The 15,915-nt window shown below is 40.3% G+C and overlaps 1 pseudogene; it reads left to right on the forward strand.

The window, feature by feature from the left end:
- The first annotated feature begins 8,550 nt into the window (after positions 1–8,550).
- LOC107161134 lies at positions 8,551–15,385 on the forward strand (annotated as a pseudogene).
- The last annotated feature ends 530 nt before the right edge of the window (positions 15,386–15,915 follow it).

Consider the following 15,915-nt stretch of genomic DNA (forward strand, 5'->3'; position numbering starts at 1 on the left):
GAAGACAAGACAAATCTAAGTGAACAACTGGAAATAAATGTAGAAAGGCAGTCTGAATTAAAGCATTCATGGTTCTTACATTATTGGTGAAGGGAGTTGAAATTTGTTTATTTTTATGCTTTAATTGTTAGGCAGAATCAGCCTAACAAATCAGCCTAAATTTCAAGGAGGATCACTGAATAGAAGTTAAAATATTTATATGTGTGTGTGTATATATATGTATATATATATATATATATATATATATATATATATATATATATATATATATATATAGATAGAGAGAGANGGTAGGGGAGATTTTAATCTATTCAAAGAAGAAGGAAGATAGCAGAAGGAAAATAACTGGTTAAACTGGGTGAGGTGGTGCATGCCTGTAATCCCAGCTGCTCAGGAAGCTGAGGCAGAAGGATCAAGAGTTCAAAGCCAGACTCAGCAACTTAGTGAGGACCTAATCAACTCAGTGAGACCCTGTCTCTAAATAAAATACAAAAAGACTAAGGATGTAGCTCAGTGGTTAAGCACCTCTGGATTTAATCCTCAGTACAAAAAAGAAAAGAAAAGAACTGGTTACAATGGACATATAGGAAATAATTAAAAGAAAGGATAAGAATACAAGAGATTTTAATAAACTATTTCCCAGTTTGATTTTTATGGTTTATATGTAACAATTGATAAATATTATGCACCCTCAATTACTTAAGTAATATGTACATCTATCCTTGGTCCATAAAGTCCTTTCCATACATTTTAGACAATTAGTAAGATTAAAATCTTAGAAAAACTTCCTGAATCTGGTAAAGATAATGTGTTTTTATTATGAAACCCTTGTTATGCTGAAATAGATAAAAGAAAAATTTAAAAAAAAAAACAATAATAACAAAAACACACCGAGAAACATCAAGGTCATATTTTAAACCACCAAAGATAGTGATATAAACCTATTTGCTGTGAAGGAATGAGAACAGTTTGTCTTTAGCAGAGCAATGATACCAGAGGCAAAAAGAAATGCAGAAACAGTACATAGTAAGGGAAGATAATTTTGTAATTTATTAAGACCCCTTGGGCTAGGGGTGTAGCTCAGTGGTAGATCACTTACCTGGCATGCATAAAGCCTTGGGTTTGATCCCCTGCACCACAGTAATGAAAGCCCAAATCAAAAAACCATAATGTCACTGAAGGGAATCTGAGGAGATCCAGAAAGTGGGACCTTAACTCAGGATGACTGGGTCCTTGACAAGCTTTGCAGAAAAGAAATTCAAAATATGTCAGAGAAAGGGAGGAGCAGAGATTTATTCAGGAAAGCAAGGAATCCATATTCAAGAAGAATTCAGCTGTCAAGGGAGTGAGATGCACCTTTTGAGAACTCAGGCTCTTGGAAAAAAAGCTGGCTTGGGAAGTGACAGCCCTCAGAGGAAAACTGACCAGAGAGTGAAAGTATGAAGAAATTTATCACAAGGCTTTGAGTTTAAAGATTGAACCCAGGGGTGCTTTGAAAAACCAGCCTCCACATCAGAACAAAGCCTGTCCAAGGAAGGGGGTGTGACCCTTGTCCTTGCAAAGACCCACAGAGCCCTCCTAGGCACATTCCCACACTGCTAAGTGGTTTATCTACAAATAACAGGAGAGATCTGCTGCGCCAGGTGTCCCTGACTCAGTCAGGCTAGGTGGGGACCTATAGCAACCCCCTAGCAGCCACCAATCAGCATGAGACAGGGAAATACCTGGGATGCCAGATGACCCTCCCAGTAGTTTATTGTGGTTGATAACTGTTTGGGAACCATGTAGTTCAGCGCGAACACCCCTCTTGGCTTAAACCAATCAGTTCAAATGAATCCCCCTCCTATAGTAACCAATCACCCCTACCCAACTTATTCCTGCCAGTGAATGTACTAATCAAGTTTTAGAGTTGTTTTATGATTTTCCTGTGGTGTGTAATGATTTGCTAAGAGATTCCATTATGTATGTCAAGTCTATATCTTCCCCCAAAGAGTGTATAAAACTGCTGCAAACCCTGGGTTCCGGGCCTCTCAGTGTCACCAGTTGCTGTGTGTGCATAGAGGACCGAGCTAGCTCTCAATAAACACCTCTTTTCTGCTTACATTGATCTTGGTCTTTGGTGGTCTTCTGGAGGTCCCAAATTCGAGCATAACAGCTTAACCACTGAGGGACATCCCCAGCCATTTTTATTTTTATGTTTTAGTTTTGAGGCAGAGTTGTTGAGGCCCAGCCTCCCAGAGCTGCTGGGATTACAGCTCTGCACCATTATTCCTGGCCCATAATCCACTTTCTATGGGGCCTGCTATAGCCAAGGAGGCTCACCTATGGTGGCTAGGTGATCCCTGGCTAGGATGGATCCATGGGGTGTATTTAATTCATGCTTCTACAGTCCTACCAGTGTATTTAAAAAGTTTTTACAATCACTATTGCTGATAAATTATAGAATAAACTCTTTTTTTCTGTGATTAATTTAAATATTTATTTAATTCTTATATTTTAAGTTTTCTTGCTTTAGTAATTCTTATAGGGTGTAGATTTAGATTTGGATTTATAAAATAAAAGTCACTATCCACACATGGTGTTGCTCAGACAAAGGGACATTTCTGTTATGCCTTCTCAAGGTTCACAGGTACATCCTGATGGAGATTAAATTGGAGAAGAGCTATACATATTTATTAAGGTGGAAAAAGGAAAAACCCAGCAGGAGTGGGGGTGGGGAGAGATCACAGGAGGATTGGATATGCACAGCCAGCAAGGGTGTCTTGTGATGCAGATGGGGTCTTCCAGGCAACAACCACCTGTGGCCATCTATCTGGGTCAGGCTCTATTTGCTGTGTTTAGAGCCCTGATAGGCAGAAAAGACTTGGGGGATATAAAATGGATCTTCCACCCCAACACACAGCTGCTATTTACTAACGTAGATAGATACTTTTCTTTTTGAAAAGAACCACCTTTCAGAGCCATTCCTGTGTTTAAAGAGCCTGAAGTTTCTCTGAATTATCCAATTTGAAATATGCCAAAGAAATGTGTCTGGGGTGGGATATTTTACTCTCCTGCATGGTCACTAAATAATTCTCTAAATTCTTCTCAACTGCAAATGTTCAAATTATCAGATTTTTTTTTCTAAGACAGTGAAAAAATTCTCCTGCAGCCTAAATCTTATCCTGAAAACCCAACACGTTATTATATTTATGGATCTAATGTGACAGCATAGTTGTTAAATTTTTGTAAGTTTTAAAAATCTGTGGTCTTTTCAGAAGAAACATTTCTCTAAATAGAAATGACCATCTGAAATTTTTCACATTATTTCTTGGGTTTAAAAAAATTATGCAGCAATTTTCAATCATTCCACAACAATATACAGAGAGCTAATTAATAATTTTGTCTTCAATTTTCCATGGAAAAAATTAAGGTACTCACAGTGTGAAAATTTTGTATAAAGCTTATTAAATAAATTATTTACTCAAGAAAAATTCATGTAAACAAATGTATGGACAAAAAATTAAAATTATATACTTGGTTAATTTATAGTCATTTTAATAATTCATATAACAAATTTGAGCATTTCATGGAATTCTACAAAAATCACAAAATGTTTGGGTGTAAAATCATAGATGATATTTAAGAGTTATTAATTATAATATTTAAGAGTTCTGTAGCAGGGCAGTTTTCCAGATAGCAAGCCATGGATAAAATCTTTTAAAACTAAATATTTAAGTCAAGATCAATACTAATGAGAGTGCAACAGCCAAGCCTCCCATTTGTGATTTCCCAAGCTCTAGCTTGATTGGGCTTTAGGGTTTTGCATTGTGTCTTTACACTGCCCCACACTCCAGTGGTGGTGCCACCCTCTGTTATGCTCGAATTCGGGACCCTCAAAAGACCACCAGAGACCAAGATCGATGTAAGCAGCAAAGAGGTGTTTATTGCGAGCTAGCTCAGTCCTCCGCACACACATACAGCAACTGGTGATGCTGAGAGGCCCCAAGCCCAGGGTTTGCAGCAGTTTTATACATTTTTTGGAGAAGGCAGGGACCCCCACATACATCAAAGGATCTCTTAGCAAATCATCACACACCGTGGGAAAATCAAATAAAAACTCTAAAACATGATTAGCACATTCACTGGCAGGAACAAGTTGGGTAGGGGTGATTGGTTACTACAAGAGGGGGATTTGTTTGAACTGATTGGTTTAAGCCAAGAGGGGTGTTTGCGCTGAACTACATGGTTTCCAAACAGTTATCAACCACAATAAACTACTGGGAGGGTCATCTGGCATCCCAGGTATTTCCCTGTCTCATGCTGATTGGTAGCTTCTAGGGGGTTACTATGGGTCTCCACCTAGCCTGACTGAGTCAGAGACACCTGGCAAAGCATATCTCTCCTGTTATTTGTAGATAAATAACTTAGCAGTGTGGGAATGTGCCTAGGAGTGATCTGTGGGTCTTTTCAAGGACAAATTTCATGTCCCTTCCTTGGACAGGCTTTGCTCTGAGATAGAGGCTGGTTTTCCACCTCAACCACAGAGCACACTGTAGACACCAGGACTACCCCTGTGCAAACACACTGAAGGACAAACCCTGGGATTCACAGCAAACTGCTCCCTGCATAGTCCAGGAGTCCATTACTGTAGAGATGTGAAGGCTGCTGACCTGAATCTCTGTATTTCCTTGTTTGGATTTCATAGTCTGCCTTAAATGAACAAATACCATCCACTGTAACGTGAGTGCTATGGATTGGTGGAGCTCAGAGTAAGTTAGGAAATCAGAATTTTAGATAAAGTGATGAGGAATTGTTTGTTTTTAAAAATATCCCAGGAAATTTATATTTATTTCCAAGTTTGAGGACTATTGCTTTACCTGCAGGGTTCCCAGATCAATGAAAGTCTGAGACAAGCTAGAGGGCTTTGGGAGAGACTGAGTAAGCACAACCTGAAGGCCCTCCCACCCTAGCCAGACATTCTTTTGAATTCTGACTCTGAGATTGGGGAGCAGCATGATTTGGTTTGGGGAAAAGGGTTCCTTGATTATATGTGTCTGCAAAACCACAGCTGTGCCTGTTTTCATGGATTTTACTCTGTAGAATTATGCAATCTTGACAAATCTGAGATGTTACTTTCTCATAATGCAAAACTAACCTAAATGTTCAATATTTGGATTTCTTCTGAAAATTATCCCTGAGTATGGTGGGTTGTTGACTTTTGCTGATGTGCTTGTTTAAACAGGGTCAGGAGTGTCTTTGGAAATGAGTGCTGCATGGAGCAGTGTCTCCTGATAATCAGAAGCCTTTTCTCAAGTCTGTCTGTTCTCCCGCCTTCTTCTGTCACTTATTTACCCCACACCCACCTGGAAAATTTAGACACTCTTGTTCTTATTATGAATTTTTTTTTTCCTTTTTGATACCAGAAATTGAACCTAGTGGGGCTTAACCACTGAGCAACATCCCCTACCCTTTTCATTTTTAATTTTGAGACAATGTTATGCTAGAATTCTGGACCCCCAAAGACCACCAGAGACCCAAGATCGATGCAAGCAGCAAAGAGGTGTTTATTGCGAGCTAGCTCGGTCCTCCACACACATACACAGCAACTGGTGACGCTGAGAGGCCCCGAGCCCAGGGTTTGCAGCAGTTTTATACATTCTTTGGAGAGGGCAGGGACTTCACATACATCATAGCATCCCTTAGCAAATCATCACACACCGCAGGAAAATCTAATAACAACTCTAAAACATGATTAGCACATTCACTGGCGGGAATAAGTTGGGTAGGGGTGATTGGTCAGTACAAAAGGGGTATTCATTTGAAATGATTGGTTGAGCCAAGAGGGGTGTATGTGCTGAACTACATGGTTTCCCAACTTGTTATCAACCACCATAAACCACTGGCATCCCAGGTATTTCCCTGTCTCATGCTGATTGGTGGCTGCTAGGGGGCTGCTATGGATCCCCACCTAGCCTGACTGAGTCAGGGACACCTGGCGCAGCAGATCTCTCCTCTTATTTGTAGATAAACAACTCAGCAGGGTGGGAATGTGCTTAGGAGTTCTCTGTTGGTCTTTCCAAGGACTAAGGTCATGTCCCTTCCTTGGAAAGGCTTTGCTCTCAGATAGAGGCTGTTTTTTCAACAAGGTATAGCTAAATTGCTGAGGACCTCATTAAGTTGCTGAGGCTGGCTTTGGAACTTGAGATATTCTACCTCAGCTTCCTGAGTCACTGGAAATACAGGCATAAGTCCAAAGTTGGCCTGATAAATTGGTTCTTAAATGCTTTGAGTTAAATATATGTCAGAGTTGAAGTATAACTTAGATTTTAGAAAGTTGTACAAGAGTTCTCCAACTTTTGGTCAGTTTAATTTAGGAAATATTTATCAAATGCCTACTGTGTGCCAGGCAGTATGACGAAAGCTGAGAAAGTGAACATAAATACTAGTTTTATAATAACATGCTGATCCTGTAAGATATATATGCCTATGTAAGAAACATTGGTTATAATATTAGAACCACTCTGATTATTTAGAATCTATTTCTTTTGCTAAATTCATGTTTTTTTCTCATGGCCAGGTGAGAATAATAACTGGGATGATTATTAAAAGTTGGCTTTCTAAAAGCTGGGTGTGATGGCATTCTCCTGTGATCCTAGCAACTTGGGAGGCTGAGGAAGGAGTATTGTGGTGGCACCCCCTCCTCCATAGAAAGTACTAATTAAGCTTCTCCAAAAATCTTCACTATAATTGATTTTAGGATTATCAGCAAAAGCAGCTCTCCAAAACGTTCAATGAAATTAAACTTCCTATTTCCTGTTGCTCTGTCCTTCTTGGCCACTGCCTGGAAGAGGTCAGTGCTCCAGGTGCTGTATACCCATTTACTAGTTTTTCACAAACATTTATGGACTATCTAATATAAATAAAAACATATATAATAGTTTATAGAAGTGTGCTTGCAAATGCAGAGTGTGATAAGATAAACACGTTGTTTTAACTAGGCCCCTGACCTTGAGCTGCAACTTTACAGAGATGTTTACATTTCAAACATAAGAGAAGGGGTTACTAATTGGGCTCCATGGTAACAGCTGGAAGGGGGAGGGAAGAAAGGGAAGAAGAAGCTCTCCCCTTCTCAGATATTGTCCTTGAAGGATTAACTTGCCTAGAACAGTGAAAGAAAAAGTTGCTTTTGTGTGAACTTCTGCAGACCATGAACTTCTGAGCCCCTTCCCTTACACTTTGGGTAAAAAGTTCTGAAATTGCCTGAATTCAGGGCATTAATTGATTAATTAATCGATTACAGGAAAACTGTGCCCTTTGAACCTTGCTGTAGCCAAATAAAACTGTTTCCTGCTATTTTCAGTGCCTTGCCCCAACTGTCCCCTGAAGCAGTATCACAAGTTCCAAGGCCAGCCTCAGCACTTAGTGAGGCCCTAAGCAACTTAGTAAAGTACACCCTGTCTCAAAATAATAAATAAAAGGTGCTAGGGATATGGCTCAGTGGTTGAGCACCTCTAGGTTCAATTCCTGCTTAAAAAAAAAAAAATGGCTTTCTGGCAGGTCTAAATAATTTTCTTTTTAGGGCACCAAGCAGAATAGTAAGTAAGAACTAGGAATATGTTTTCAAACAGAGTTTCCATTCCATAAAGGTTCTGTAGATTTTGTACAATTTTAAAACCATGAAGCAATAGGCTTGATTCTTTTTTTCTCAACCCAATAGGCTCTTACCACACAGCTGGAAAAACAACTCCATAACCATGTCAGCTGGTTCAAGTGAAGTTTTCATGTTTATTTTTCCCTGTAAAGTGGTTTAAATCAGACTCTTCATTTTTAACTGAATTAATAGGTTTGTACATAAAGATGAAGCCCTTTTTAAAAGCAGGTTTTGTGTGTTCTCCCAGATTTTCTGGAAGTTTAAAAATAGATATTACACAGGAAACTCTTTTTAGTAGCAAGTACTTGTCCAACTAAATGTCCTCTGCTATTAGAATTTCAGTATTTGGAAGATACTAATTTTATAATTCAATCTTTTTATAATAATTATGTAAGGCTTTTCACAAATACTGTGATCTAAAAACACTATTATTATTCTTTTCATTTATACCAAAGCAGCTTAATAATAGTTTTAGTTGATGGGTACTTATTGACTGTATTGCAACCCTAAACTGAATGAAAATTGTTCTCAAAATGTTACCACTAGATTTAAATTTACAAGTGAATTTTCAAACAGTAAGGAATAATTTCACAGGCAACATAGTGAGTCATGACACATCTGTGAGTTAATGTAATGGGCATAAAGCAAACCTATGAAATAATTCATGAACATATTGTTATAATAGGAAAAAAAGAGTGCCGAAGTGAAAACAAAAGAGCTTAAATTAGGATGCTGCTACTGGCTAGACATAATCCCTTTTTATGTGTAAAATCAATAAATTAGGCAGTGTGCCTTTTCTTTGTTCTATCAAAGATATATCTATGTTCTTTTTACCAGAAAGCAGAAAAGATATCAAATAACCCCTGTTCTCCTTCCCTATTTTCATTTTTTTTTTTTTGGCCTGGGCTTTGAGGGTCATGGAGTTAAGCAGTATGGCAGAGCTGTTGAAGCTCATGGGATGCAAAATGGTTCCAGACATACACCCAGGTAGGGTGGTTGCTGACAGGGAAAAATTGGGACCATTGATGACATGTTTAGAGACAAATGAGGGAACAGGTAGATGGGGATGAGGTGGGGTTGGGGAATTAGGCATTCAAGGATTCTACATGCAAAGTTTCTGATCTTGGAATTCACTGTGAGTTTTAAGGGGTATCTGTATTCTCTCTACTTTGTATATTTGGGGGTTAGAAATGGTCTAGTACTCCAGTACACTTGGTAAAGATCATAACTAGGTACAAACTAGCAAAGACATTATGGGAATCTTCATGATGATTGATTAAGGGCCAGTTATGTGGGGTGAGTAAAACCTGGGAAGAGTGAGTACAAATTTGGGAAGGGTGAGTAGGTGGACCCTGATGTTCACAAATTCTTAGAGGCCTTGATGTGTTACTAGGCACTAGGAACAGGGGATCCTGGATCCAAAGAAAATTTCCAGACTTAACTCTTATCAACAGAGAAATGATCCCAGATATTTATAGGTTATTTGAATCCAGACATTGGCCCAAGTCCAGAGACAGAGGGGAGTCACTGTGTGTCTGCGGGTCTTAAGCATTGGCACCTCCTGACATTCCAGCAGTTAATGTGTAAGGACCAAGTAGAGTCAAAGTCCACCTCAAGCGGAGTTTATATACATTCACTTTTACAGTCCAGGGTATAGGTTCCATTATGCTGTGTTGAGGAATGAAATACATATTCTCTTGGAAGAATATTTAATCTAGCTCAGAAGATAATTCATCCCCAAAAGACATCACTTATATACAATTGTTTTTGCATAGAATTTGGAAAGTGATGAAGAAAGTAAGAGCAAATGTATTACTGAGGGGCTGTAGTTAAACAAATAAGTGTGAAGATGTTTTTCATTTGAGGGGAAGGATAGATTAAATAGTTTTAGAAGGAGGTAAAGGGCCTAGAAAACTGTCATATTGTTCATTTAGATTGGGATATATATATACAAAATTATATATATAATTTTGTATGTGTGTATACTAGTCAGCTTTGTGTTGCTCTGAACAAAAGACATGACAAGAACAACTTAGAAGGGGAAAAGTTTATTCGGGGCTCAAAGTTTCAGAGGTCCAGAGTCAGCCTCATTCATTCATTGTTGTAGGCTTGAGGTGAGGCAGGACATTGCCATGGCAGAAGGGTGTGGCAGAGAAAAGTTGTTTACCTCACATTAGAGGGGTAGCAGACAGACATCGAGGAGCCAGGACAAAAATATAATTCCTAAGGGCTTGCTCCAGTGACTTACTTATTTCTGTGGTGCCCCACCTGCTGATAGTTACCACCCAGTAATCTATTTAAATCATTAGTCTTTCAAATATATTAATCTACCAATTAGGTTATGACTCTCATAATTAATCATTTCACCTGTGAACATTCCTTCATTGTATATGAGCTTTTTTGGGGTAGCTCATATCCAAACCATAAGAATGAGTGTGTCTTAAGTTTTAAAATTAGAAGCTGAAGTATTATTTTATTATTTCAGTCTAAGGTTGATATTATGGCATGACAAACAACAGGCTATTGATTAAAGTGGCTTTTTGATATTGTTTATGTGTTTCATAAATATGAAATTGTTGCATCAGACTGCCTAGGATGATATCCCTAGCAATCTGATCTGAATCAGTGTCAATTGTGTACATTTGTGATGTCTTTAGTTTTTCTATAAAACACATCACAACTAAAAATTTTTCTTTTGTGGTGCTAGAGATGGAACCTATCATCTTGCTCATGCTGGATAAGCACTCTACCACTGACCTATGCCCCCAGCCCAATTTTTCAGTTTCTTTTAGAAATACAACCTTTTATTTATCAGATCATTTTTAAGAATAATATTCAGTTAATGAAAATGCATATTTTATAATGATGTCAGAGAATCAAAATGACATCTGATCCTACCAACTTTTGCTTCAGGCATCATAGTATAAAAGAAACAACAATTCATATTGAAAACAGCAAGGAGTGAAGATTTCTGAGGGTATTTGAGACTTCACCTTGTGTGTAGGTCAATTAGCTGGAAGATGCAGAAGTGCAGGAATTGCACTGTCCCAGTGCATAGGTAGAGAGATGCTCCTGTCTCAGGGCCTCACAGGAGGTGGACACTGTGGGACGTTACTCTGAATGATTTGTGTTTTCCATTCCTGAGCAGAGAGGCTTTGACTATCACTACATCTAGTAGTGACCTGGATATTGCCCTGGTCCCAGAAGTTTAGGATGTGTCTTCAGACATAGGCATGTCACCCTGCAGCCCCTTGAATAGAATTACACTCACCTGTTCTTTGTAACCCTTCCCTTCCTGACCTTTTTTTGGATGGGACTTTCTAAGAATGATGGTCCCCCCAATAAAAGCCCACTTCTGAACATGCTCCCTCTCTGGCCAGCCTCTCCTGACTTTCCCTTGCTCTCCCATTTGGGGAGCTTGAGGCTGAGAGAAGTGGAGCCATCCTGAATCTTGTTTAAATGTAGAGTGTGTGTGTGTCTGTGTTTTATTTGGTGTCCCTGGAAATTCACATTAGCAACCTTAAGTTCAGCTGCCCAAGTGGGTCAGAGGCAGCAGGGAACCTTGTTTTGATCATAGGATTTCACAGTGACCTCAGGAATCAACTGGAATAGCTGATTTTAAGGCCTTCCAGTAAGGTTTATAAAGAAAATGATCATTTTTTTAAAAAGTGTCAAATTGTTCTTCCCAAGGAAAGATTATACTATGAAAGTTGTTACTTCTTTTTTCTTTTTAATAATATTATTATTGGGGCTGAGGTTGTGGCTCAGCGGTAGAGTGCTCGCCTAGCACATGTGAGGCCATGGGTTCAATCCTCAGCACCACATAAAAATAAATAAATAAATAAGGATATTAAAAAATTATTATTATTATTATTATTATTATTATTATTATTATTAATACAATGAATTGAACCCAGGAGCACTGTGGTTAAGTGAACAACATCCCCAGCCTTTTAATTTTTTTTTTTTATTTAGAGACAGGATCTTGATAAGAGGCTTAAGATCTTGCTCAGTTGCTAAAGATGACTTTGAACTGATAATCCTCCTGCCTCAGCCTGTTGAGCTGCTGGCACACACTACTGTGCCCATTTTCTTTCTTTTTCTTCTTAATAATAAGCTTTGGGGTATGAATGAATGTGTTGTTTGGCACTGTGAATACCTCCCTCCTACTCTTGTATTTCAAATTGGATGTGGAGGTTACAAAAATTATAAGTACTCATTACCTGAGGAAACTGTCCTCACAGGATTATTTGTAGGGTCTTAATATGCGATAACTTGTTTCACCATAAAGAAAATAACACAAATGCTTTTCATCCTAGCAGCAACACTATTGGTTGTGTGATCTCCACTGTATAGATGAGAAGGCTGAGGCAGAGGAACATCCCAAGATTAGCCAACTGGTACATGCTCCCTGAATGCTCTGCTTCTCAAATCTGTGCTTGGTCCTCAGCAAGCTAAGGTTTGTGTTTGGGGAGTGGGGGGATGGAGACACCATAGTGGTGAGAAAAAAATGTGAGCAGAGGTGACTACAGTGGGAGCCATGGGCCATGATTTTCAGTGGACACTCATAAAGGAAGGCCTGCTGGGACTCATCTCCACCCCCACCCACTTCTTAGAGTAATGCTAGTAGATGCAAGAACATTCGCAACTGGGAAAGGAAGCAGGCCATCATGTTAAGCAGTTCATGGGTTAATGCTCACTTGCCCCCCACCAATGGGGAAACCCCTTTGCATACAATATGAATGACTCTGTCTGGACTGCTAAATTTGTGGCATTGGAGAAATTGCCATGGTAACACTCCAGGTAGCAAAGCCCGAAGAGAATTCATTGAAATGTCATAATACCCCAGTAATATAATATTCCAGTAACATCCCAACCACTTTGGGGCTTCTTAAATTTTTTTTTTTTGGTGTGTGTGTGTTTGTGCCAAGAACAAATCAATTCTGCAATTTGCTGAAGCCAATGAGCACCTTCTCAGAGTAATGCTAGTAGATGCAGAACATTTGCAACTGGAATTACAGAGAAAATCAATTATTAAAGTGCAGTAATGAGAATACTAGAAATGTTAATATGATAGGCATCCTTGGCTATTAATTAGCATGTAAAAGGACAAAATCTGGTGGTGAACCTAATAACTACTGTTAATTTGAAGAGATGAGAGACACAATCATTTCCAACCATACAGTGATTACCAAAAAGAAAATCTGTAATTTATATTGATAACAAATGCACAGGGCATGCTGAACCTATGTGGGCTATCTACTTCCGTCATTGAAGTAAATGTTGAGTTTAGTTAGAGGTTAGTGAAAACAAAGATATAATTGTCTTTTACTCATGTTTGCATAGCCTCTTCCCTTCATTCCCCTGGATTAAGAACCTTGAGCCATGTGGGGCACTCCTTCAAGTCTCTTGAACAACATCCTGGGCTTTCAATTGGGCTTCTAGTGAACCTTTAGCTCAAGTTAGGGAAAATGATACCTTAAAAATATGGAGTCTTCCTGCTTGTGGTTCTTGCAGACTGCATTTAGGGAGCACCCCCCCCCCATTTCCCAACACAGTGTTTATAATGATCCCCATAAACACTTGCATAATTTTGTAGGATGCATTCTTAGAAGCCAGTATATTTTGTTACCATTTGATATTCTCTCTTGTTTTGTAAGTATAGCTAGTGTTATGATATAGCATTAGTTTTTGAATATTGAGCTAATAGCTAAGAGACCATTTTTTTTTTAAATTTTCTAACTATGCAGTCACATCATCTGGAAGTTCTAAAAGTTGCTTTTTCTTTTTTCCAGTTCATATGGTCTTCATTTTAAAATTTTCTTCTATTTATTGATAGGACTTTTGGTGCAATGATAACAGAAGCAGTGATATCAGTGAGTTGTCTTCTTGATATTAAAAAAAATCCTTCTAATATGTCCCCATTGAGTCATGTGCTAGTACCAATTTTCAGCAGCTAGCAAGAGCCAACCATTAACTTTTCATGAGTTTTACAAATCAGTGTTAAAATATAGTCATTATTTAAAATTAAATTATGACTCCAACATTTGTGGCTGATTAGCGAGCACATCCGGCGCAGTGTTTGCTGCAAGCTGACTTACCTCTGGAGCACAGGCTTGGACTTATCTGGCTTGGGCAAGATGTCCTGACTTGGTGCTTCTGAACACCCCGGGAACCCAACGCCCAGACCTTCCCGCAGGCTTTGAGGACTCATCCCCGCCCCCCACCCGCGCATCTCCCAACTAACCACAGGGCAACATCTTTATAGCTCCGCCAGGCTGCTGTCCCACACTGGAGTCCTGAATACCAGCCACCACCCTACTTTCCACCACCCTACCAGCAGTTGGCTTACACTCAGTCCGCGGATCCCTACTCACATCTGAGGGAAGCCTATGCTGCGGCCATTATCCCCCTGCACCAGCCTGCGGCCAACAGCAGCCACCAGCAGTCCTGGCCTGGCCACCAGAGCCAGGAGGGGGCCGCCCTGCCTTTGCACCTAGGGCACCTGGCTGGCCTGCTTCCCCAACTCTCTGGGATAGAGGGAGGCGCTCTGGGCGCCCTTGGGGATGCCTACAGCCACTCAGACCTGCTGTTGCCCCACGTGCACACCCTGGGCGCTGCAGGACAAAGAACCTGGGGCTCCATGACATGGTTCACCAGATGGAAGAGGTGCAGAATGTCAACCCATACCTGCTTGTGCCTGATCAGACTGTAATCCACAAAGGTCCCATTTTCCATGGCTAAGAATCCTCTGGGTCTCCCCTGTCAGAAGGAGCTGGTGGTAGCCCTGATGAATCCCATGAAGTCTTCTGCTCTGTTCTGGGAAGACTGTCTCTCTTCAGCTCCCTGTCCAAATATAAATGACTATGGCTGAAGTGCACAGGTGATTGTCACCTTCTGAATGCTTAAATGCTTTGCTGCTGGAGGGTGTTCTCAGAAAAGCAAAGTCCAAAAATGGCTGATTGTTGTGGGAAAAGTTGGACAAGACTGGGCTGAATCTTCCAGCTGGGAGACGGAAAGCTGTTCTGTGACACTCCTGATATCCTTGGTGAAAGGAAAAGCTGTTCACTTGGCTTGGGACTTTGCATATGGCCGTGAAGTGGAGTTTCCTAGTAAGCCAGTGGCCAAATATTTAACCAGGCCTCACCTAGGAGGGTAAACCTGCCGCAGTCTGGCTGCAGCAAAATAACCAGGGGGGGGGCGGTGACCAGCAACTTGTGTAGATTGATACAGCTGGAGTGGGAGCCATTTATTGTAGGACCAGAGGGGTATATATACATTACACACAGCTTATCTTAATTAACATGAACTAGATACAGCAGTCAACCAATAAGGAATCTCCACACTTAATGGCTCGCTGGCGTTACTTCACAAACCACTCCCTCTGGCAAATTGCAGGCGCCATCCTGAGTTGTTTACAGACCCTAAACCAAGATGGCAACAAGGAATAACGCTGCAGGCAGCTCAGCAAGTGTGTAAAGAATTCACGGACCTCCTCAATCAAGACCGAACACGCAACTGCAACAACAGGCCCTCCTTGGTCTTAGAAACCTACAAAAAGAACTGCTTGTATCATTTTAGCCTGATTACCCATGGGTTTGGCAGTCAGGCCATCTGCAACACTGTGTCTGGGTGCAGAACTACATCAAAGAAGCCCTGATTGTCATAGACAAATCCTATATGAACCCCGGAGACCGGAGTCCAGCAGATTCTAATAAGACCCTGGAGAAAATGGAGAAGCACAGGAAGTAAAATGGGGGTGATCACAGGGTGTTATGCTCGAATTTGGGACCCCCAAAAGACCACCAGAGACCAAGATTGATGTAAACAGCAAAGAGGTGTTTATTGCAAGCTAGCTTGGTCCTCCGCACGCGCACACACAGCAACTGGTGATGCTGAGAGGCCCCAAGCCCAGGGTTTGCAACAGTTTTATATATTCTTTGGAGAGGGAAGGGACCTCACATACATCATAGCATCTCTTAGCAAATCAACACACACCGCAGGAAAATCAAATAACAACTCTAAAACATGATTAGCCCATTCACTGGTGGGAACAAGTTGGGGAGGGGTGATTGGTCAGTACAAAAGGGGTATTCATTTGAACTGATTGGTTTAAGCCAAGAGGGGTGTACGTGCTGAACTACATGGTTTCCCATCATGTTATCAACCACCATAAACTACTGGGAGGGTCATCTGGCATCCCAGGTATTTCCCTGTCTCATGCTGATTGGTGGCTGCTAGGGGGTTACTATGTGTCTCCACCTAGCCTGAGTCAGGGACAC

This window comes from Marmota marmota, unplaced genomic scaffold (genome assembly GCF_001458135.2).
Source record: "Marmota marmota marmota unplaced genomic scaffold, marMar, whole genome shotgun sequence".
In the NCBI taxonomy this organism is placed as follows: domain Eukaryota; kingdom Metazoa; phylum Chordata; class Mammalia; order Rodentia; family Sciuridae; genus Marmota; species Marmota marmota.